A 22,347-nucleotide genomic window follows, 5' to 3' on the forward strand; every position below is an offset into this window, starting at 1 on the left:
GGGATCAAATAGAAATGATCTACATAAGGTGATGCTTGAGCAGATCCTGATGACCCAAGTGGCTCACGTACCCATACCCCTACTTCTACTGCGTTACTGCTTCTATCACTGTGACCTGATGAGATGTGTCCTGTTAGCAGTTGACTGTGATGGGAAGACATCTCTATTAGTCTATAGCTACTTTACCTGATATGTTGGCATTAGAAATAAATGGACTGCTGCACTCTTATGGCCCCAAATTGAGGATGTTGGGTGTAGGCAGGACTTCAAGAAATCCATCTATGTAGTTTTCCCAAAAGGAGAGAAAGCCAGAGGCAAAAATCTGCACTGATTCTTGGACAGAGGCTAATGGCTTGGCTAGATTGGGAATTAGAAGTAATATTAAAAGTAAGTCTGAGAGGAAGAACATAAATGAAACACTCAGAAGGGTCCCAAATGTGAGACTCTGTCAGGCTTCAGTTGCAGATTGCAGATATCACTATAGTTGAAGGGGAAAAGAATGTGCTATTAGGGATTAGGTGGCTTATACAATAGTTGAAAGGGGAATAAATTTTACATGGGGCTTGTAAGACCAACTTCCTGCCCTTAGACTCTCACCAATTCTTCTATGGTTGGGTAAGCTATAGCTGCCAGCACAGGAAACTATTAAATTAATGAACTAGTAACCACAGAGCTGGTTTTTCTGCCATGATCCACAGCAGCAAAGTAGATACTCATACCCCAGCAAAGTAGTAGAGATTCACACTCTCCTCCTCTGTACTTAACTCGGTTAAGTCAGGTTTGTTTTTAAGATTTTATTTATTTATTCATGAGAGACACCCAGACAGAGGCAGAGACATAGGCAGAGGGAGAAGCAGGCGAGGAGCCTGATGCAGGACTCCATCCTGGGATCACAACTTGAGCTGAAGGCAGATGTTCAACCACTGAGCCACCCAGGTGTCCCAGTGAGTCAGTTTTAAATTCAAGTCTTCATGTAAGTGCAAAATCAACAGATTCGTCATCATATCTGGAACCCTAAGTGCAACAGGATCTAAGACTCAGCTTTAGCTTTCCAGACCATGTGTGTTGAGCCAACCAATCTATTATAGTGAGAATATCGGTGTCCTAGCTATAGAAGAGGCCTCGCTCTAAACAATCTAAACAAGTAGACAACATGACCTGTTCTGTAAATGGTGTCCAGCCTTTACTCTAGTTAGCCTAGGGCTGCTCTATGAGCTTATGAACAAAGTGGTCATGGGGTGATTGATGGGGTTATGCAAGGGCTCAACAATATGGACTTTGTCTTACTAAGACAGACCTAGCTAGTTCCAACTTGGACCCCTTCCCTTAAGGAGGGAGAACTAATATGTCTTCACTATAGAAGAAACTTATTTTGGATTTCTACATATTTTCCCTGCCTACCATACTCTGCCAGCACCACCATGCAGGAAGTTATGGAATGCCTTATGTATTAAGATGACATTCCACATATCACTGCTTTTGACCAAGGGAATTCACAGTGAAGGAAGTAGGGCAGTTGGGATATACAATTTAACCCCATGGTACTCCTTTGTCTTATTGTCTATTTTAGCTGGCCTTATAATATAGACCTTATTGAAGATAAGTCTTAGTTATTTGGCCAATCAGAAGACAACATCTAGGGCAGCCTGGGTGGCTCAGTGGTTGAGTGTCTACCTTTGTCTCCGGGCGTGATTCCAGAGTCCTGGGATCAAGTCCCACATCGGGCTCCCTGCTTCTCCTTCTGCCTGTGTCTCTGCCTCTCTCTGTGTGTCTCTAATGAATAAATAAATTTAAAAATCCTAAATAAAAGAAGACAACATCTCATAATAGTAGAGTGGTATGCCATAGAATGTGCCACACACTCTGGACCAGGATCAACTGTAATGGAGCTACTTTTTTCTTTTTTCTTTTTCTTTTCTTTCTTTCTTTTTTTTTTTTTTTTTTTTTTGAGCTACTTTTTTCATACCCAGAATTCACAAGTGGTGCCTCTTACAGTGACACTTGCATCTGTAAGAAATCACCACAAATTTAGTGGCTCAAACCAACACATTTATGGTATTACAGTTCTGAAGGTCAGAAGTCTGAAATGGTTCTCACTGAACTAAAATCAAATGTCATTATGGCTGTATGACTTTTGGAGGTTTTAGGGGCAAACCTGTCTCCTTGCCTTTTCCAACTTCTAGAGACTGCTCACATTCCTTGGCTCATGGCTCCCTTCCATTTTCTTTTTTTTTTTCTTTATCAGGTTTTTATTTTAATTCCAATATAGTTAACATGCAGTGTTATATTGGTTTCAGGTGTACAATATAATGATTCAACACTTCTATACATCACCCTGTGCTTATCACAGCAAGTGCACTCCTTAATTCCCATCACCTATTTCTCTCATCCCTCCACTCATACCTCCCCCCTGGTAACCATCAGTTTGTTCTCTATAGTTAGGAGTCTGATTCTTGGTCTCTCTCTCTCTCTCTTTTCTTTGCTTGTTTTGTTTTTTAAATTCCACATGAGTGAAATCATATGGTATTTATCTTTCTTTGTCTTTTTTTTAAAAGATTTTATTTATTTATTTATTCATGAGAGACAGAGAGAGAGAGAGAGGAGCAGAGACACAGGCAGAGGGAGAAGCAGGCTCCATGCAGGGAGCCTGATGTGGGACTTGATCCCAGGTCTCCAGAATCATGCCCTGAGCTGAAGGCGGCGCTAAACCACTGAGCCACCCAGGTTGCTCTATCTTTCTTTGTCTTATTTCACTTAGCATTACACTCTCTAGCTCCATCCATGTCATTGCAAATGGCAATAGAGGGGCACTGGGTGGTTCAGTGGTAGAGCATCTGCCTTTGGCTCAGGTCCTGGGATCGAATCCCACATCGGGCTCCCCACAGGGAACCTGCTTCTCCCTCTGCCTATGTCTCTCTGCCCTTCTCTCTGTGTCTCTCATGAATAAATAAATAAAATCTTTAAAAACAAAAAACAAGAAAACTCCACAAATAGCAAAAGAGAAATAAAAACAAAAATAAACGATTGGGACTATATAAAAATAAAACCTTCTGTACAGCAAAGGAAACAACAAAACTAAAAGGCAACCTACTGAATGGGAGAAGATATTTGTAAATGACATGTCCAATAACAGGTTAATATCCAAAATATATAAAGAATATATACAACACCCAAAAAACAAATAATCCAATTTAAAAATGAGCAGAAGACATGAACAAACATTTCAGAAGACATACAGATGGCCAATAGACACATGAAAAGATGCTCAACATCACTCATCATCAGGGAAATGCAAAGCAAAACTACAATGAGGTATTACCTCAAACCTTTCAGAATGGCTAAAATTAAAAACACAAGAAACAGTAAGTATTGAAACACAAGGAACAGTAAGTATTGACAAGGATGTAGAGAAAAAGGAACCTTCTTGCACTGTTGGTAGGAATGCAAACTGATAGCCACTGTGGAAAACAGTGTGGAGGTTCCTCAAAAAGTTAAAAATAGGGCAGCCCGGGTGGCTCAGTGGTTTAGTGCCACCTTCAGCCCACGGTGTATCCTGGAGACCCGGGATCAAGTCCCACATCAGGCTCCCTGCATGGAGCCTGCTTCTCCCTCTGCCTGTGTCTCTGCTTCTGTGTGTGTGTGTGTGTGTGTGTGTGTGTGTGTGTGTGTCTCATGAATAAATAAATAAAATCTTAAAAAAAAAAGTTAAAAATAGGTGTGCCTGTGTATCTCAGTTGGTTAAGTGTCTGCCTTTGGCTCAGATCATAATCTCAGGATTATGGGATGGAGCCCTGTGTCAGCCTCCTTGCTCAGCAGGGAGTCTGCTTCTCCCACTCCCTCTCCCCCTCTCCATGCTCATGCTCTCTCTCTCAAATAAATAAATAAAAGTTAAAAATAGAACTTCCCTACAATCCAGCAATTTCACTACTGGCTATTTACCCCCAAAGTGCAAAAACACTAATTCAAAGGGATACGTGCACCCTTATGTTTATAGCAGCATTATTTACAGTAGCCAAATTATGGAAGTGACTCTCTTCCATTTTTTTTTTTTTACGATAGTCATCAGAGAGAGAGAGAGGCAGAGACACAGGCAGAGGGAGAAGCAGGCTCCATGCACTGGGAGCCCGACGTAGGATTCGATCCTGGGTCTCCAGGATCGTGCCCTGGGCCAAAGGCAGGCACTAAACCGCTGCACCACCCAGGGATCCCAACTCTCCTCCATTTTCAAAGCTGGCAATGGTTGGTCAACTCTTTTTTTTTTTTTTTTTTTTGGTCAACTCTTTTTCATGCTTCATTATTGACATTGAGTCTTCTGCCTCCCTCTGTCATTTATAAGGTAAAATGTGATTACATTGGGCCCACCTGTGATTACTTGTGATTACATTGGGCCCACTGGATAATCCAGGATACTCCCCCCCATCTCAAGGTCAACTGAATAGCAATCTTAATGCCAGCTGGATCCTTAATACTTCTTGCCATGCAACTTAACATATTCACAAGTTTTAGGTATTAAGATATGGCCATCTTTGGGGACTGTTATTCTACCTACCACATCATCAACTCTGAACTCTGCTAGGGAAAAGTTTGACCAGTTGGCACAATAGAGAGGGTCAGAGTGCTACTTGGCCACTTTGGGCTCCTCACTGCAATGGGTCAACAGGGAAAAATAAAATTAACAGCATTGATTGGAATCATTAATCCCAATTTGCAAGAAGAAATAAGTTTGTAAATACATGATGGGTTCAAGGAGCATATAGATGGGACCTGGAGGGCCCCCAGGGGTACATCCTTATATAACATGTCCAGTACTAGACATTAATGAAAGACTCTTTCAATCTCTTGTATAAGCAGGACCACCAAGGGCTTGGATCCCTCAGAAATGAAATTTGGGACACACTCTGAGGAAAGCTGAAGTTCTGCCTAAAGGCATAGAGAATATGGACCAACTAGAGAGGGCAGAGGTCATAAATTCCTACAGTCTTCTGCCATTAGTTGTGGAAATGAAAACTATAGTCTCCACCCATATTTCCTTCCTTAATTTTTCCTAAGTATATTCATATATCTACACTAACTTCTCTTTTAATTCCTTTCTCACCTTTAAAAAAGTTTATTATTTATTTAAGCAATCTTTACACCCAACATGGGGCTTGAACTCATGACCCTGAGATCAAGAGTTGCATGCTCTTCCAACTGAGCCAGCCAAGTGAACCTCTTTTCCCACCTTTTTTTTTTTTTAAGATTTTATTTATTTATTCATGAGAGACACAGAACGAGCGAGCGAGAGAGGTAGAGACACAGGCAGAGGGAGAAGCAGACTTTCATGCAGGGAGCCCGACATGGTACTCGATCCCAGGACCCCAGGATCACACCCTGGGCTGAAGGCAGGTGCTAAACCGCTGAGCCACCCAGGGATCCCCTTTTCCCACCTTTTGAAAAACATAAATGCCATAATTGGTGATTGATGACTTTACAAGTTAGTCTTGTCATGAGCAGAGTATGAAGGCACACACACAAGTTGTGGCTTTCCACAATGTTAGCTTTATTCAATCATAAAGCAAAGTTAAATCAGAACTATAGGGGATCCCTGGGTGGCTCAGTGGTTTAGCGCCTATCTTCGGCCCAGGGCATGATCCTGGGGTCCTGGGATCACAGTCTGGGATCCCTGCGTGGAGCCTACTTCTCCCTCTGCCTGTGTCTCTGCTTCTCTCTCTCTCTCTCTCTCTCTCTCTCTCTCTCTCTCTCTTTCTCTCTGTGTTTGTCTCTCATGAATAAATAAAAATAATCTTAAAAAAAAAAAACTATAAGGCTAGTTCAGGATTTCAAACTCAATGAAAATTCACCATGTGATTAAACTTGGCTTCTTACACAGCACACAAAGCAGGACAGAAGACAAGCCATACAACAAACAAGATAACAGAAGAGTATAGAAAGTGAATGAACTGGAATGCCTGGGTGGCTCAGCGGTTGGGCGTCTGCCTTTGGCTCAGGGTGTGATCTTGGAGTCACAGTATTGAGTCCCACATTGGGCTCCCTGCATGGAGCCTGCTTCTCTCTCTGCCTGTGTCTCTGCCTCTCTCTCTCTGTGTCTCTCATGAATTAATAAATTTTTAAAAAGTCTTAAAAAAAAAAAGTGAATGAACCAAATGCAAAGTCAGTCTGTGAGTGCACAGTTGAGATAGGCCTCAGTCTGGTCCAGGTCAGCTCCTGGCACTTAACTGCTTCTTCTTCTTTTTTTTTTTTTTTTTTAAAGAATTTTATTTTTTACTTATGATAGTCACAGAGAGAGAGAGAGAGAGGCAGAAACACAGGCAGAGGGAGGAGAAGCAGGCTCCATGCACCGGGAGCCCGACGTGGGATTCGATCCCGGGTCTCCAGGATCGCGCCCTGGGCCAAAGGAAGGCGCCAAACCGCTGCGCCACCCAGGGATCCCCACTTAACTGCTTCTAATGCTCAAGCAGTGAAGGGTCTCTGTTATGTTTGGGGATCAATCTGGCAGAGGCTTTGGCTTTGGCAGTAGTTGCTTTTTTTAAGTGGTCAGACATAGAAGGGTCATGTCTGAAGAGTCTGACAGTTTGCTGCCAAAATCCTTCCCTTTTTAAAGGGATTGAATCAGTTGCAGGTCCGGGCAGCCCTCCGCTGGTTCTGCACATTATCAGTTCTGGGGTTGTGAGGTGATGTTGGTCTGGGCAGTATCTCCTAGCTGGGGTATCTTTAACTGCTTGCGTCATTGCTTGACACAGGCCCTTGCTTGACATGAGACTCCATTTTGCTCTCTACAGTCTACAGAAATATCAGGATAAGCCTGGGCAGAACTAGGGGAGAAGTGGGCATCAACAGACACTGGACTTACAGCTGGATGCAGTGAGTGTTGAAACCTGAGGTTGTCTTTTTGGGAGGAGGCAGTGAGTGATTTTATGTGTATAAGGGATATTTAGGGGCACTTGGGTGGCTCAGTCAGCTAAGCTTCTGACTTTGTCTTAGGTCATGATCTTGGGGTCCTGGGACTGAGACCTGTGTCAATTTCGCTGCTCAGTGGGGAGTCTGCTTGTCCCTCTGCCCCTCCACCTGCGTGTGTGCTTTCTCTCTTTCTATGTCTCAAAGAAATAAATAAAATCTTAGAGAGGTATCTACAGTGTGTTAGAATTACTTTTTGGAAGGCTAAAGGAGAAGAATGTATGTGGATAATGCAGGAGGGATTTTCTGAGACTTGTTCTCTACATTTCTTTTTAAAGATTTTATTTATTTGACAGAGAGCACAAGCAAGGGGAGCAGCAGGCAGAGGGAGAGGGAGAAGCAGGCTCCCTGATAAGCAGTGAGCCTGATGCGAGGATTAAGGATCATATCATCCCAGGACCCTGGGACTTGATCTGGAGCTGAAGGCAGATGCTTAATCAACTGGGCCACCCAGAAGTCCCTATGTTTCTCATCAATACTGTGAACTGCACAATTTTTCTTTCTTTCTCTCTCTCTCTCTTTCTTTCTTTCCTTTTTTTTAAGATTTTATTTATTTATTCATGAGAGACACGGAGAGAGAGGCAGAGACACAGGCAGAGGGAGAAGCAGGCTCCCTGCATGGAACCCATGGAACCCAAAGTAGGACTAGATTCTAGGATCCTGGGATCATGACTTGAGCCAAAGGCAGACGCTCAACCACTGAGCCACCCAGGTACCCCCACAATTTAGTTTCAATCATTTTATTTTCTGTTTGAGTTAGCCAGAGTTGAGACTTCTTGCTTATACCTAAAAAGCCTTATTGACACAGCCTCCCAGCCTGTCTTATCCCTCCCCTTATCTCTTCACACCTATCAATTTCTTATTCCTAAAACACAGAAAAAATAAGATCACCTTATTTTGTCATGCAGAAACCTCCAAAGGCTTCCCCACTACTCACAGGGAATACACTAGAGTCCTTAACTCTGAGATGCAAGGTTCTCACCAGGCTGATGTCAAGCTGCCTTTCCAAATGCATCTTTGCCTGCTCCCTTCTAAAAGTCCAGTGAGATTGTCTCTGGGGACTCTGAGAATCGCCAAGAACGTTGCAATATAATCTTTTCTCAGGATAAAGGAGTATAACCTTTGACCACCCCAGTCCTTAAGAAGGTCTCTATATGCAAAACTTACAAACAAATTACAAACAATTGTAACAATTGGACTTAATGATTCACTGCCTCATGATTTATCTTTTTTTTATTGTATTCAAAGAGGGTTGCAACTACCCCTACGGTGACATCAGTCTGTACTTTCTAATTGATTAAGTTCTTCTTTCCAGCTTATCTCTTAACTCAGGCAAAAGACCCTGCAAGCAAAGCAACCCCTGATGAGAATGGAAACTACCCCCCCAAGCAATAAGGACTGCCCTGAGCCAGGGAAACCCTGTGCAGTTGACTCTGACAGTGATCCACCTGCTCTTTCCTGCCCACCTGCATGTACCGACTGACTTTTCCCCCTCGTTTTCCTTATATAAACCTGGAAATATTGTTAGCACTTTGGTGACAGTCTTTGAGATGCTAGTCCATGGTCTCCCTGTTGGTGGCTTCACCAAAATACATTCCTTTCTTGTTTCACCACCACTCGTCTCTCTGCCTTTGGATTTTGTCAGCAGTTGAGTGGCCAAACCTGGTGTGTTTGGAACCCCAGGAGCCAGGTGTTCTTGTACCCCTGTGCCCCGACTACAGTATCTTGAACAGCCATAGAAAAAAACAAAAACAAAAAAATACCCTCTAAACCCTATGAGCTTTTCAAAGATAGGGACCATGTCTTTCTCATCACTGTAGACCAAAACCTAATAATGTTCTTGGCATCTATTATTATTAGAATTTTAAACAATTCAGGGATATTTAATTTTTTTTTCTTTTTACAAGCAACGGTGTGGATTTGAGCTTGTTTAAACTAAAAATGAAATCAATTAGATGGTGTAATGGTTGATTTGCTGTGTCAGCCTGGCTCAGCCATGGTGCCCAGATATTTAGACAAACATTATTCTGGATGTCTTTGTGCAGGTGTTTTTTGGATGAGATTAACACTTAAATTGGTGGATTTTGAGTAAAGCAGATTACTTACATAATGTGGCCTTATGCAATCATCTGAAGGGCTTAGTAGAAATACTAAGCCTAAATACATTCCTAAAGGAATGTATTTAGATGCCACAAAGTGGCATCACCAAACAAGAAGGACTTCTGCCAGCAGACGGCCTTCAGACTTGAAGTGCAGCTCTTCCCTCAGTCTCCAGCTGCTGGCCTATCCTGCAGACTTCGGACTTGCCAAGCCATCACAACTGCATGAGCCAATTCCTTAAAATAAACCTCTATATATATCCACATCCTGTTGGTTCTGTTCCTCTGGAGAACCCTGACTAATACAGAAGGTTATTAGGTTATTGTGTGTGGTATGAAATTTGGCCTTTTCTAGCACAAAGTCCCTAAAACTCCTGGAATTTCCTGATAAGAGTGTCTGGTTATTCATAAGGTGATGTAGGGTAGGATCCTAGATAGCCTTAAAGTGGGACTGGTCATCAGAAAGACCAAGTGATTAGAAAGTTGGAACTTTCAGCCCCACCATTGACCTCTGGGAAGGGAAAGGAGAAGGCCTGATGATTAAGTTCTATAAACTCTTTAATTAGGAGATTAGCTTCTGTGTTGGTTAAGTACATCTGCATGCTAGAAGGGTGGCACACCTCAGTGCCATGAAGATAGTACCTCTTGTGCTCAGGACCCCTCTAGACCTTGCTCTTGTGTACCCCTTCATCTGGCTGTTCATCTGTACAACTTATAATATCCTTTATAATAAGCTGGTAAATGTAAGGAAGTGTTCCCCCCAGCTTTGTGAGCCATTCTAATAAATTATCGAATCTGAGGAGAAGGTTATAGGACCCCCTCATTTATAGCCAGTCAGAAGCACAGGTGACAACCTGAACTTGTGAATGGCATCTGAACTGGGGACAGTCTTGTGGGACAGAGCACTTAGCCCATGGGATCTGACCCTAGGTGGACATGTCAGAATGGAGTTAAGTTTGTAGGATATCCAGTTGGTGTCCACTGAGAATTGGAAAATTGCTTAGTGGTGTTGGGAAAGAGTTATCCAGGATTAATTCCAGAGTTATCTCATGAAATCCAACTAAATTTTAAAAATTATTATTATTTTTAAATGTTTTATTTATTTATTCATGAGAGACAGAGAGAAAGAAAGGTAGAGGGAGAAGCAGGCTCCCTGTGGAGAAGGAGCCCAACGTAGGACTCAATCCTAGGACCTGGGATCATGACCTGAGCCAAAGATAGATGCTTAATCAACTGAGCCACTCAGGTGCCCTAAATTATTATTATTTTTATTTTAAATAGGCTCCAAGCCCAATGTGAGGCTTGAACTCATGACTCTGAGATCAAGAGTCTCATGCTTTACCAACCTAGCCTGCCAGACACCCCTACCAACTAAATTTTTAATAACTAGATCTTTTTTATTTTTATTTTTTTAGAGTTTACTTATTGACAGAGAAATGGAGCACAAGCAGGGGGAGCAGCAGGCAGAGGGAGAGGGAGAAGCAGGCTCCCCACTGAGCAGGGACCCTGATTCAAGACTTGATCCCAGGACCCTGGGATCACAATCCTAGCCAAAGGCAGACACCTAACCAACTAGGCCACCCAGATGCCCAATAACTAGATCTTGAAAAGAAAAAGAGCTGAAGTAACTTCTGGAATATAAGCAGCTGGAGTTATTTAGACAATTGTCACTGATGTGACTCAGCTTGTAATAGTTTTTCATTGGTGTCTCTCACTGATAAAACTTCTAGGAGAGACTAAGTGATTGGCTCAACTAGAATTGGGTATCTATCTATGTTTCAATCAGCTCTGACCATAGCACACAAATATGGTTGGAAATAACATATCTCTTTGGGGGGAGGCAGTTTTCAGAGAAGGATGAATCACTGTGAAGACCTCAACAAATTATGGCATACTGTGTGAAGAATATTATAATTTCATTTCTCAAGCTACATTTTCTTGGTCCCAACTTGACCATAAGTTCTTTGAGAACAAGAAAGTTGAGGTATAATTAATAATTCCTCAGAACTTAGCTCACACAACTAAAAATCTAACAGAGATCCAACCTATGTCTAGGTTGGATTCATTCTAGTCATGTGTCTGATGAACCAGTGACAAGGGCCTGATAAACTAGGCTATGGACTGCCCTTGGGAAGAACTCATTCTAAGGGAAGAGAGCATCTGACAGGTAAATTTTGACTAATGACAAAGTCTTTGTGATGACTAATTTTATGTATCAAGTTGATTGGGCCCTGCGGTGCCCAGATATTTGGTCAAAAATTATTATCGCCATGTCTGTAAGAGTATTTTTGGATGAGATCACATTTAAATCAGTAGACAGAGTAAAACAGACTGCACTCCCTAATGTGAGCGGGGCTTATCTAATCAGTTGAAGGCTTGAATAGAACAAAAAAGACTGACCCTCCTGCAAGTAAGAGGAAACTACTACCTGATTGTTTGGGCTAGGACATCAGTTTTTTTCTGCCTTCAGACTCAGCTGAAACATTGGCCTGCTGGCTTTTAAACTAGAATCATACTGTTGGTGGTCCTAGATCTCCAGCTTGCTGACTACAGATCTTGGGACTTCTGAATCTCCAGAACTATATGAGCCAATTCCTTAGAATCTCTTTTCTCTGTCTCTTGTTCTCTCTGTAGGCTCAGAGACCATGCCCTGTGGCCTCTCCAGCAGAGTGCTGGACTTCCTACATAGCACCTTAGGCTCCTCAAAGCAAAAGCTTTCCAAGAAGGAGGAAATGAAAACTACCAGTTCTTTTTTTTAAAGATTTTACTCATTTATTTGACACACAGAGAGAGCACAAGCAGGGGGAGTGGCAGGTAGAGGAAGAAGGAGAAGCAGGCTCCCCGCTGAACAGGGAGCCCAATGTGGGGCTCAGTCCCAGGATCTCAGGATCATAACCTGAGCCGAAGGCAGAAGCTTAACTGAGTGAGCCACCCAGGCACCCCACCAGTTCTTTTAAAGGCCAGGAACAGAACTAGCCCAGTGTCATCTCCACCGAACTCTATTGGTTAACATGAATCATAGACTAACCTGCATTCAGAGTTGGAAGGGACCACACAAGGCTATAATTATTAAGAAGTGTAGTTCATTGAGGGCCATCTTTGCAAAGCTACCACAGATAGTTTAGCTGGGTATCAAGTCTAAGTTGAAAATCATTTTTCATTCAGTATTTTTACTGCATTGTACCTACTGAGAAGCCAACACCACTCTATCCCAAATCTTCTGTACATGGCCTCCTTTTGTCTCTCGAAGATTGTAGGATATTCTTTTTATTGTCAGTGTTCTGAAACTTCCAGCCATCTTTCAATGGGTCTTTTTCATTCATTGTATGTATTGGGCACTCAGAGAGACTTCCAACTTGGAGACTCATCCTTTGGTTCTGGGAATTTTTATGTATTATTTTATTTCTTTGATAATTTCTTCCCCTCTCTTATCTCTGATCTCTCTAGAGTTTTTATTAGTCAGACGTAAGATTTCCTGAACTGATCATCTAATCTTTTAAAGTTTTATTTTTCCCCAATGTCCATCTCTTTGGCATTTGTTCCACATTCCAGGGGGCTTCCTTGTCCTTAAACTCCACTCTTCAATGTAAATTGTTATTTTTCCCCTTTTTGGGAAATATTTATTTTATTTAATTTTTAGACGGACAGAGAAAGAGAGCTTGCACAAGTAGGGGGGAAAGACAGAGGGAAAGAATCTTCAAGCAGACTCTCCACTGAAGATGGAGCTGGATGTGGGGCTCAGTTTCACTCATGATCCTGAGACTATGACCTGAGCCAAAACCAAGAGTCAGGTGCTCAACTGACTGAGCCACCCAGGCACTCCATTGGTCATTATAGTTTTAATTTCCAAATACCCTTTTCTGGTTTTGTTTTATAGTCATTTCTCTTGTCTCATGGTCACAATACCATCTCATGTCTTTTTGAGGATATTATCTCATTTAGTTTTAATTTTCCTTGGGCTCTCTTTTCTTTGTCCCTCAGAGTTTCTTTTTCCTTTATTTTTTTCTTTTTAAATATTTATTTATTGAAGTAATCTCGACACTCAACATGCAGCCTAAACTCATGACACCGAGATCAAGTGTCACACATTTTTCCAACTGAACCAGCTAGATGCTCCCCTCAGAAATTTTTAAAAATTTCTGATGTTCAGGTTACAGGTGGTTCTCAGCTGGTAATCCTTGGCTGTAACTTGTATTTAAGAGAGAGACACTAAGAAGCTGAGTAGCTCTAGGTGCATGGCTTGGGCTTGTGGGTAAGTGGGCTTCATTGCAGAGTTCCTCAAATGTTGGTGTGTATACACCTTTTTTCTGGGGGTGATTCAGTTTCTTTAAGGGAGAGTCCTTCAGTCTCCTGGCTAGGAATATAGGCTTGCCTGCCTGCATTCTGGAAACAGGTTAAAAAAAAGGATTGGAAGGTCTTGCCAGACTGTTGTCCTGTTTTTCAGTATGAAATCTCATCACCATGCTCTGCTGTGGAGACTGCTCTAGAAATAACCTCCCATCTGTTGGGGAATGAAGGGGGCAGTTATCTGGCTACATGGGGGGAAGAGGCCAAGGGATCCAACTACTCCTCATACCAACTTAAAACCCAATTCTACTATTTCAGTACCACCTCCAATCCCACTGTTGGAGGTACCTGGGGTCTCTAAGATAATCAGATTTCTGTTTATGAATCATCTGGTCTCTTTTGGGACACCTCTCTGCATGCCTGTTTTCTGTTTTGCTGAGTCAGTTACCCATCACCATTTACTTTCTATCTTCCTAAGTTTTGTTAACATCTCCTGTCGTTCTCATTATTCCTCTTATTTCTTTTGTTCTTGAATATTTGCCTTCTTAGTTCCTTTATTGTCTTTTTTCTTTTCTTTTCTTTTTTTAAATATTTTGTTAACCCTTTATTTGTAATGAAAACATAGCCAAATGTTACAGTATTATTGAATGTAAGAAAGAGGAAGGGCCATTTTCTTCTTTTTTTTAAATTTTTTATTTATTTATGATAGTCACACAGAGAGAGAGAGAGGCAGAGACACAGGCAGAGGAAGAAGCGGGCTCCATGCACCGGGAGCCCGACGTGGGATTCGATCCTGGGTCTCCAGGATCACGCCCTGGGCCAAAGGCGGGCGCCAAACCGCTGTGCCACCCCAGGGATCCCGTCTTTTTTCTTTTTAAATTGAGGTAACATTCACATAATAAAAAAATAACCATTTAATTTTATTTTTTATTTTATTATTATTTTTTAAAATAACCATTTCAAAGTGAACAATCCAGTGGAATTTAGGGCCTTCCTATCTCTGAGTAAGATTACATTCTGAGGTACTTGGGGTGAGGACTCTAACATCTTTTTCTGGGGCACACAATTCAACCCATAAAAAAGATGTGAATATTAGGTAGGAACCAGCAACATCTGCCACACTTACTTGGACAAAGAATCATTGGGTTGGGGCACCTGGTGGCTTAGTTGGTTAAGCATCCAACTCTTGGTTTTGGCTCAGGTTGTGATTTCAGGGTCCTGGGACCGGGCCCCATATCGGGCTCCCTGCTCAGCAGGGAGTCTGCTTGAAGATTTTCTTCCTCTCCCCCTCTCCCTACTCATGTTCTCTCTCTCTTTCTTTCTCTCAAATAAAATAAATAAATCTTAAAAAAAAAAAAAAAAAAGGAATCATTGGGCTTGTCATGTGCAGCAAGGTAAGGAGGTTGTCCAGGCAAGGGTAGCCTGGGATTGGCATTAGAGCCCCTGAGGGAAAGGAGAGCTTCTATTTGATGTGGTGGCCCTGTGTGGGATGTCATAGGAGAGTGTTCACATTGGGGGATATTGTGCATCAGCCTGGCACAGGGTGTCAGAGTCCAAGTGAAATGAGAAGGGTATCTGCACAGGGGAAGGAATGGTGATGGCAGAGGGAGACCAGTTACATACAGAGAGACTGATCGATAAGTAAAGTTGTTGAGGATCCAAGTTTGTCAGTGTCACATAAGAAAGTAATGAATATGGAAAGGGAAGAAACTAGATTGAGCCCTGTGGAGTTATACCAATTAGTGATACCTTTGTGAACTCATGTTTTTCAAGAAGGAGATAGATAGATAGATGATAGATAGATAGATAGATAGATAGATAGATAGATAGATATAGATAGATAGATATGTAAATATAGATATGTATATATGTGTGTATATACATACATACATTTTCTAGTTCTGTGCACTGAGAAGGCCAGGATATGGTGATACCCCAATAGCAATGAACACACCTACTACATAGATCTTGGATTCTAAGTATTACTTCTCACTGAAAGGAGCCAAGACTTCTTTTTTTATTATTATTATTATTATTTTTTATTTATTTATGATAGTCACAGAGAGAGAGAGAGGCAGAGACATAGGCAGAGGGAGAAGCAGGCTCCACGCACCGGGAGCCCGACGTGGGATTCGATCCCGGGTCTCCAGGATCGTGCTCTGAGCCAAAGGCAGGCGCTAAGCCAATGCGCCACCCAGGGATCCCAGGAGCCAAGACTTCTTACAGGAATGTCTGACTCCACCACTGGAAAGAAGGAAAGTACAAGATAAGCTGAATATTTTGTCATGCCCAAAAAGAAGGAAGTACTCAAAGAATAATGGAAATGTGTCAAAAGAACACAGAATGAGCTCTCACTGGCCAAACTGGGGACAGTTTGAGGATCAAAATAAACAATGATAGTAACAGATTACTGTTCATTGAATATAATCGGAAACTACTAGTCTATAGTTGGATAAAAGAATGAGTAGATTATATGATGAACAGGACATTTACAGTTTCAGATACTTCTCCACAAAATACTTACAAATTCCTAAAGAAAAAAGACACTTCACAGTAGATAAGCCTGGCAGATATTACCTTCATCAAGTGATGAAAGTACACCTTTTCAGCACTGGGAAAGAACGTTTGAAGTCTTGCACAACCTGATAGGATTCAATGAGAGGAACATATCATCCCTTCTATATTATTCCTACCAAAGATGTGTAACCTGAATCCAACCATTAGGAAATCCCAACAGAGCCAAATTGAGGCACATGAAATAACTGGCTTATATATAGTCCTTTAAAATACCAAGTCATGAATGTCAAGCAAAGAATGAACTGTTCCTAATGAATGGAACTAAAAAGATAAAAAAATGAAATGCAGTATATGATTATGATCTGAATTTTTTGAGGACAACTGGAGAGTCTTGAACAGAATCTGAGAATTAAGTGGTAGTTATATATCAATGTTATTTGTATTTACTGGAGTTATGTCCTGATTTTATTTTTTTTTTTTTTATTTTTTTTTTTTAAGATTTTATCTATTTATTCATGAGAGACACAGAGAGAGGGAAACAGAGACACAGGCAGAGGGAGAGGGAGAAGCAGACTCCATGCACCGGGAGCCCGACGTGGGACTCGATCCCGGATCTCCAGGATCGCGCCCTGGGCCAAAGACAGGCGCCAAACCGCTGCGCCACCCAGGGATCCCTATGTCCTGATTTTAAGAAAAACCTACTGAAGTACCCAGGAGCAGTGAGGCAACAAATAGCAATTTACTCTCAAATCATTCAAGAACAAAAAACCTCTATAATTTGTATAACTTGCAAATTGTTTCCCAACCTTAGGTCAGGAATGGATTACAAGTATGTCAAGAAATTATTCCTTTCAGTCCTGCGTAAGAATAGATGGAGACTGGGTAGATAGGTGGCTGGAGTGGACAGAGTCAAAGACAATGAAAAATGTAAAAGTTGGGAAACACTAGATAAAGGGTTCCTTCTGCCTAGAAGGCTTTACCCTGTACTTCTGCCTCCTCCTCACCTTCAGAACTCAACTCCAACATCACTTGTTTTGGAAGACCTCCTTAGCCTCTATTCCCAGGTTAGATCTCCTTACTATATGTTCTCAAACCATCCCGTGCCTTTTGTTCATTGTATTTACCACAGTTGTAATTTTAAGTTTATGAAAGTAGGGTCTTCATCTCCTCTTCCTCCTCCTCCTCCTTTTTAAAAACTTTTAAAATTGAAATCTAACATACAGAACAAAAAATCTTTTTTTTTTATTTTTTTTTTAAATTTATTTATAATAGTCACAGAGAGAGAGAGAGAGAGAGAGGCAGAGACACAGGCAGAGGGAGAAGCAGGCTCCATGCACCGGAAGCCTGATGTGGGATTCGATCCCGGGTCTCCAGGATCGTGCCCCGGGCCAAAGGCAGGCGCCAAACCGCTGCGCCACCCAGGGATCCCCAGAACAAAAAATCTTAAGAGTATAGCTTGATGAATTGTCACAAAGTGAACACATCGTGGTCAAGAAATAGAACATTCCCAGGATTCCAGAAGCCCCCCTCATGTAACCATTGAATTTCAAACATCATAATTAATTTTGCCTGCTTCAAAGAACCCAGCATAAATAAAATCATACAGTTTGTAGATTTTGTGTGTCTGGCTTCTTCTATCTGTGAAATTCAAACAGTTATGCATACAGCTATATAGTTATTGCATACAGCTGTAGTCTATTTTTTGCACTGCTATATGGTATTCCATGGTATGAATATGAATATATTATAATGTGTTCGTTATAAAGTGAAATTTTGACTACTATAAGTAATGCCATAAGAATGTTTTTGTATGTCATTTTTGTTGGGGGAAAACACAGAATACTTAACCTTTTAATCATTTTTAAGTGTACAATTCAGAGGCATTAAGCTTATTCACGTTTTTGTACAACTATCACCACCATCCATTTCCAGAATTTTTTTCTGTACATGTCTTTTTGATGAATATATGTGCATATATCTGATGGGCATATATCTTAGAAATCCTGGGTCGTAGCATATGTTCAACGTTAGTAAATACTGCCAAACAGTTTTCCAAAGTGGTTGTACCAATTTGCATGCCCATCAGCCCTGTATGAGAGTTCTCATGACTCTATGCCCTTGTTTACACTTGGTATTATTAATCTTTAAATTATTCTTTTTTTTCCCTCTCTCCTTCAGAAAAGGAGTGTGTGTGTGCATGTGAGCAGGGGATAGGGGGTAGGAGAGGAGGGGAGGGCAGGGAGGAGAGGCAAAGGGAAAGAGACAGAGCAAGAACCGCACGTAGGCTTCATGCCCAGTATGGAGCCCAACTCTGGGCTCTATTTCACAACCCTAAGATCATGACTCTAGCCAAAATAGAGTCAGAAGCTCAACCTAGGCTCCCTGCTTTTTAAATTATTCCAGTTAAGTGTTTAGTACAGTGTATCTTTTTCTATTTCTATGATAACAAAGTTTAGCACCCTTTTGCATACTTTTTTTTTCTTAGAGAGAGGGTGGGGAGGGGCAGAAGGAGAGGAGGAGAGAGAGAAAGTCTTAAGAAGGCTCCATGCCCAGCATGGAGCCAGATATGATCCTTGATCTTCACAACCCTGAGATCATGACCTGAACCAAAATCAAGAGTCAAGCACTTAACTGACTAAGCCACCCATGCACCCCACACCTTTTCACATACTTAATAACCACTGGATAGCTGCTTTTGTTAAATGATTGTTCAAGTCCTTTGCCTATTATTAATTGGATTGCCTATATTTTTCTTATCAATGTACAAGTTATTTGTATACTCTAGTATGAGCACTTTGTTGGTTAAATGTTTTTGCAAGTGTCGTCCCTCATTCTATGACTTATGTTTTCATTCTTTTAATGGTGTTTTTTGATAAACCAAAGTTTCTAATTTAAATATTTATTTATTTATTTTAGGAGGGGAGGGGCAGAGGGAGAGAGAATCCTGAAGCAGACTCTCTGCTGTACAGGGAACCCAATCTGGGTCTCAATTCCAAGGCCCCGAGATCATGACCTGAGCCAAAATCAAGTGTCAACCACTTAACCAACTGAGCCATCCAGGTACCTCCAAAGTTTTTAATTTTAATACAGTGTTATGTGCCAGTTGTTTTATTTATAGTTAGTGTTTTTTGTGTCCTATTTAAGAAATATTTCTTTGCTTATTGAAAGTCATGAAGATTTTCTCTTACGTTAGCTTCTAGAAACTTAATTGTTTTATCTTTTACAATCTAAAATTTGTATGTAGATAGATTATTAACCTGGATGGCTCAGTGGTTGAGCTTTTGCCTTTGGCTCAGGTCGTGATCCTGGGGCCCTGGGATCAAGTCCCGCATTGGGCCCCCTGAGGGGAGCCTGCTTCTCCCTCTACCTGTATCTCTGCTTCTCTCTATGTCTCTCATGTAAAATAAATAAAATCTTAAAAAAAAAAAGTCTTGGGGCACCTCGGTGGCTCAGTCGGTTAAGCATCTCACTTGATTTTGGCTCAGGTCATGATCTTGGGGTCCTAGAATTGAGCCCTGTGTCAGGCTCCACACTCAGTGGGGAGTCTGTTTGATATTCTTTCTGTCCTTTGCCCTCTGACCGCCCCCCCCCCCCGTGCATGTCTCTCTCTCTCTCTCAAATAAATAAGTAAAAATATTTTTTTTTAATTTTTTTTATTTTTTTTTAAATAAGTAAAAATAAAAAAAAAATAAGTAAAAATATTTTAAAAATATCTTTATATATTTTAAAAAGATATAAAATATCTTTAAAAAACTAACACCAGGGACGCCTGGGTGGCTCAGCGGTTGAGCATCTGCCTTTGGCCCAGGGCATGATCTCGGAATCTGGGATCAAGTCCCACATAAGGCTCTACACGGGGAGCTTGCTTCTCCCTCTGCCTGTGTCACTGCCTCTCTCTCTCTCTCCCTCTCTCTCTCTCTCTGTGTGTCTCTCATGAATAAATAAATAAAATCTTAAAAAAAAAAAAAACTAACACCAACAACAATATTAACAGCTAACACTAATGTTTATTACTAAGCATTTCCCCAACCTTTTAACATGAAACCACTAGCATGTACACCAATATATCCCAAAATACAATACACATACCTGGAGTAATTCTAGAGATTTATGTAAAACACACATGAAGTTGTAAACGCTAATAGATAAGTGTTTGCTTAATTCTCTAAAAGATGATTTGCATATCAAATTTACATATCTCTACACCCAGCATGGGTCTGGAACTCACAACCTCAAGATCAAAAGTTGCATGCTCTACCGACTGAGCCAGCCAGGTGCCCTTGTTAGTTTGGTTTTTAAATTATTTCATAAGCATTCTTTTCTTTTTTCTTTTTTCTTTTTTTTTTAAAGATTTTATTTACTTATTTGAGAGAGAGCATGAGAGAGAGAGAGAGAGAGAGAAAGAGAAGGAAACAAGCAGGGAGGAGGGGCAGAGGGAGAGGGAGAAACAGACTCCCTACTGAGCAGGGAGCCTGATACAGGGCTCTATCCAAGGACCCTGGGACCACAACTGGAGCCAAAGGCAGACACTCAACTCACTGAGCCACACAGCAGTCCCTATAAGCAGTCTTTTCTACTGGTCACACAGACCAACCCTACTACCATATAGGAAGGGACTATACTAAGGTGTGAATCCCAAGAGACAGAGATCATAAGGGCCATTTTGGAGGCTGGCTACCACATCTTAGGAATATAAATTGCTTGCTAGCACACCAGTAATTACACCTGGACTTCAAATTCATAGGCTACAATTTTTCTTCTCTCTCTCTTTAACTCTTTTATATTGTAAAAATTTTCAAACCATACACAAATATGCATGAAACGTAAACGTGCAGCTTACTAAGTTATGAAAACCTGTTATCTGTGGAAAAACGATCACCCAAGTAAAGACATGGAATGATGCCAATATCCTAGAAGCTCCCCACCATCTCCTGAATCAGAACATACACCTTTCCATACTTATAATGACCACCATGCTGATTTTTATGACCTTCAGATTGCTTTTCCTTATAATGCATCACCGAAGAATGCACTGCTATTCACTATAGTTTCGTTGTGCCCGTTTAAAATTTTTTTATAAATGGAATCATGCAGTATGTACTAGTTTTGTAACTATTTCCTTTGGTTCAATGTTACGTTCTTAAGATTTATTTATGTTATTGAATTAAGCAGTTTGTTAATTTTCAACTCTGTATGGTATACCATTCTATAAACATACCAAAATGTATCCATTTTACTGTTGAAGAATATGTGGACTATTTGTCTATTATAACAAATCTGTGAGCATTTTTTTTAAGATTATTTATTTATCTGAGAGAGAGAGAGAGAGAGAGAGAGAGAAATTGTGAGTGGGGGGAGAAGTAGAAGGAGAGGGAGAGAGAGAATCCCAAGCAGATTCGGGTGGGAACCAAGCACGGAACCTGATCCCACAACCCTGAGATCATGCCTTAGCCAAAATCTAGAGTCAGATGCTTAACCGACTGGGCCACCCAGGTGCCCCTTCTGTGAGCATACATATATATATCTCCCAGTAAACTTGTACTTGCATTTCTTAGGATATGTATTTAGGAATAGAATTGTATAGTCATTTTCAACTTTAATAGATAATGCCAGACTGTTTTCCAAAGTGGAACTGTTTTACAGTCCCATCTGCAGTGTATGTCCCTTGTTCCACATCCTCACCAACACCTGGAATTTTACCCCTGTTAGTAAGTGTAAAGTAGTAGTTCATTATGGCTTTACTTTGCATTTTCATGATCATTTGTGAGTTTTTACATGTTTATTTGCCATTTGGATTTCCACTTTGTTTTGTTAATTTTATTTATTCATTTGACAGAGAAAACACAAGCAGGAGGAGTGGCAGGAAGAGAGAGGAGAAGCAGGCTTCCCATTGAACAGGAAGCCCAATGTGGGGCTCAATCCCAGGACCCTGGGATCATGACCAGAGCCGGAGGCAGACACTCAGCCAACTGAGACACCTAAGCACCCTAGATTTTCACTTTTGATCACCTACTCAAGTATTTTGTCCATATTTTGATTGAAGTTTCTGGTTTTTTGTTATATTACAACTGTTGTTTATATATTGTGGCTATGAGTCCTTTTTTATGTGTAGCACATACCTTTTCTGATTCCATTCTCTTAGTGGCGTCTTTTGATAAGCAGGAGTTAATAGTAATGAACTCAGTTATATCAATCTTTTCCTTATCAGTTGTGTTAGCCTAGTTCCCCCCAAACCAGAGCCACATTGTATTATCAGAGAGTCTAGGGAGTAGGTGTGAGGGACAAGGAGAGTGACACAGGAAAGTAAGGATAACCAACAGGAGGATGGTTTCATCAACCTGATGGCCACTAAATGAAAGTGTTTGCTGGATCTGGGGCCTCTGTTCTCAATTAACAAACTGTTTCATAAGATCATCTTGGGAGAGGTGAGGTAATAGAAGAAATGGGGGAAAATTATTCATTGGCTCTTGGCTTTTGCTGATCAAAGTTC

At 41.1% G+C, this 22,347-nt stretch overlaps 1 long non-coding RNA gene across 1 annotated transcript; it reads left to right on the plus strand.

Moving 5' to 3' along the window:
• The first annotated feature begins 6,732 nt into the window (after window positions 1–6,732).
• Window positions 6,733–21,937, plus strand: LOC121490927. The gene is made up of 3 exons (XR_005987805.1): window positions 6,733–6,861; window positions 18,774–18,917; window positions 21,694–21,937. It is a non-coding gene; the product is annotated as an uncharacterized LOC121490927 (long non-coding RNA).
• Window positions 21,938–22,347: the final 410 nt, after the last annotated feature.

This window comes from Vulpes lagopus, chromosome 1 (assembly GCF_018345385.1).
Source record: "Vulpes lagopus strain Blue_001 chromosome 1, ASM1834538v1, whole genome shotgun sequence".
NCBI lineage: Eukaryota > Metazoa > Chordata > Mammalia > Carnivora > Canidae > Vulpes > Vulpes lagopus.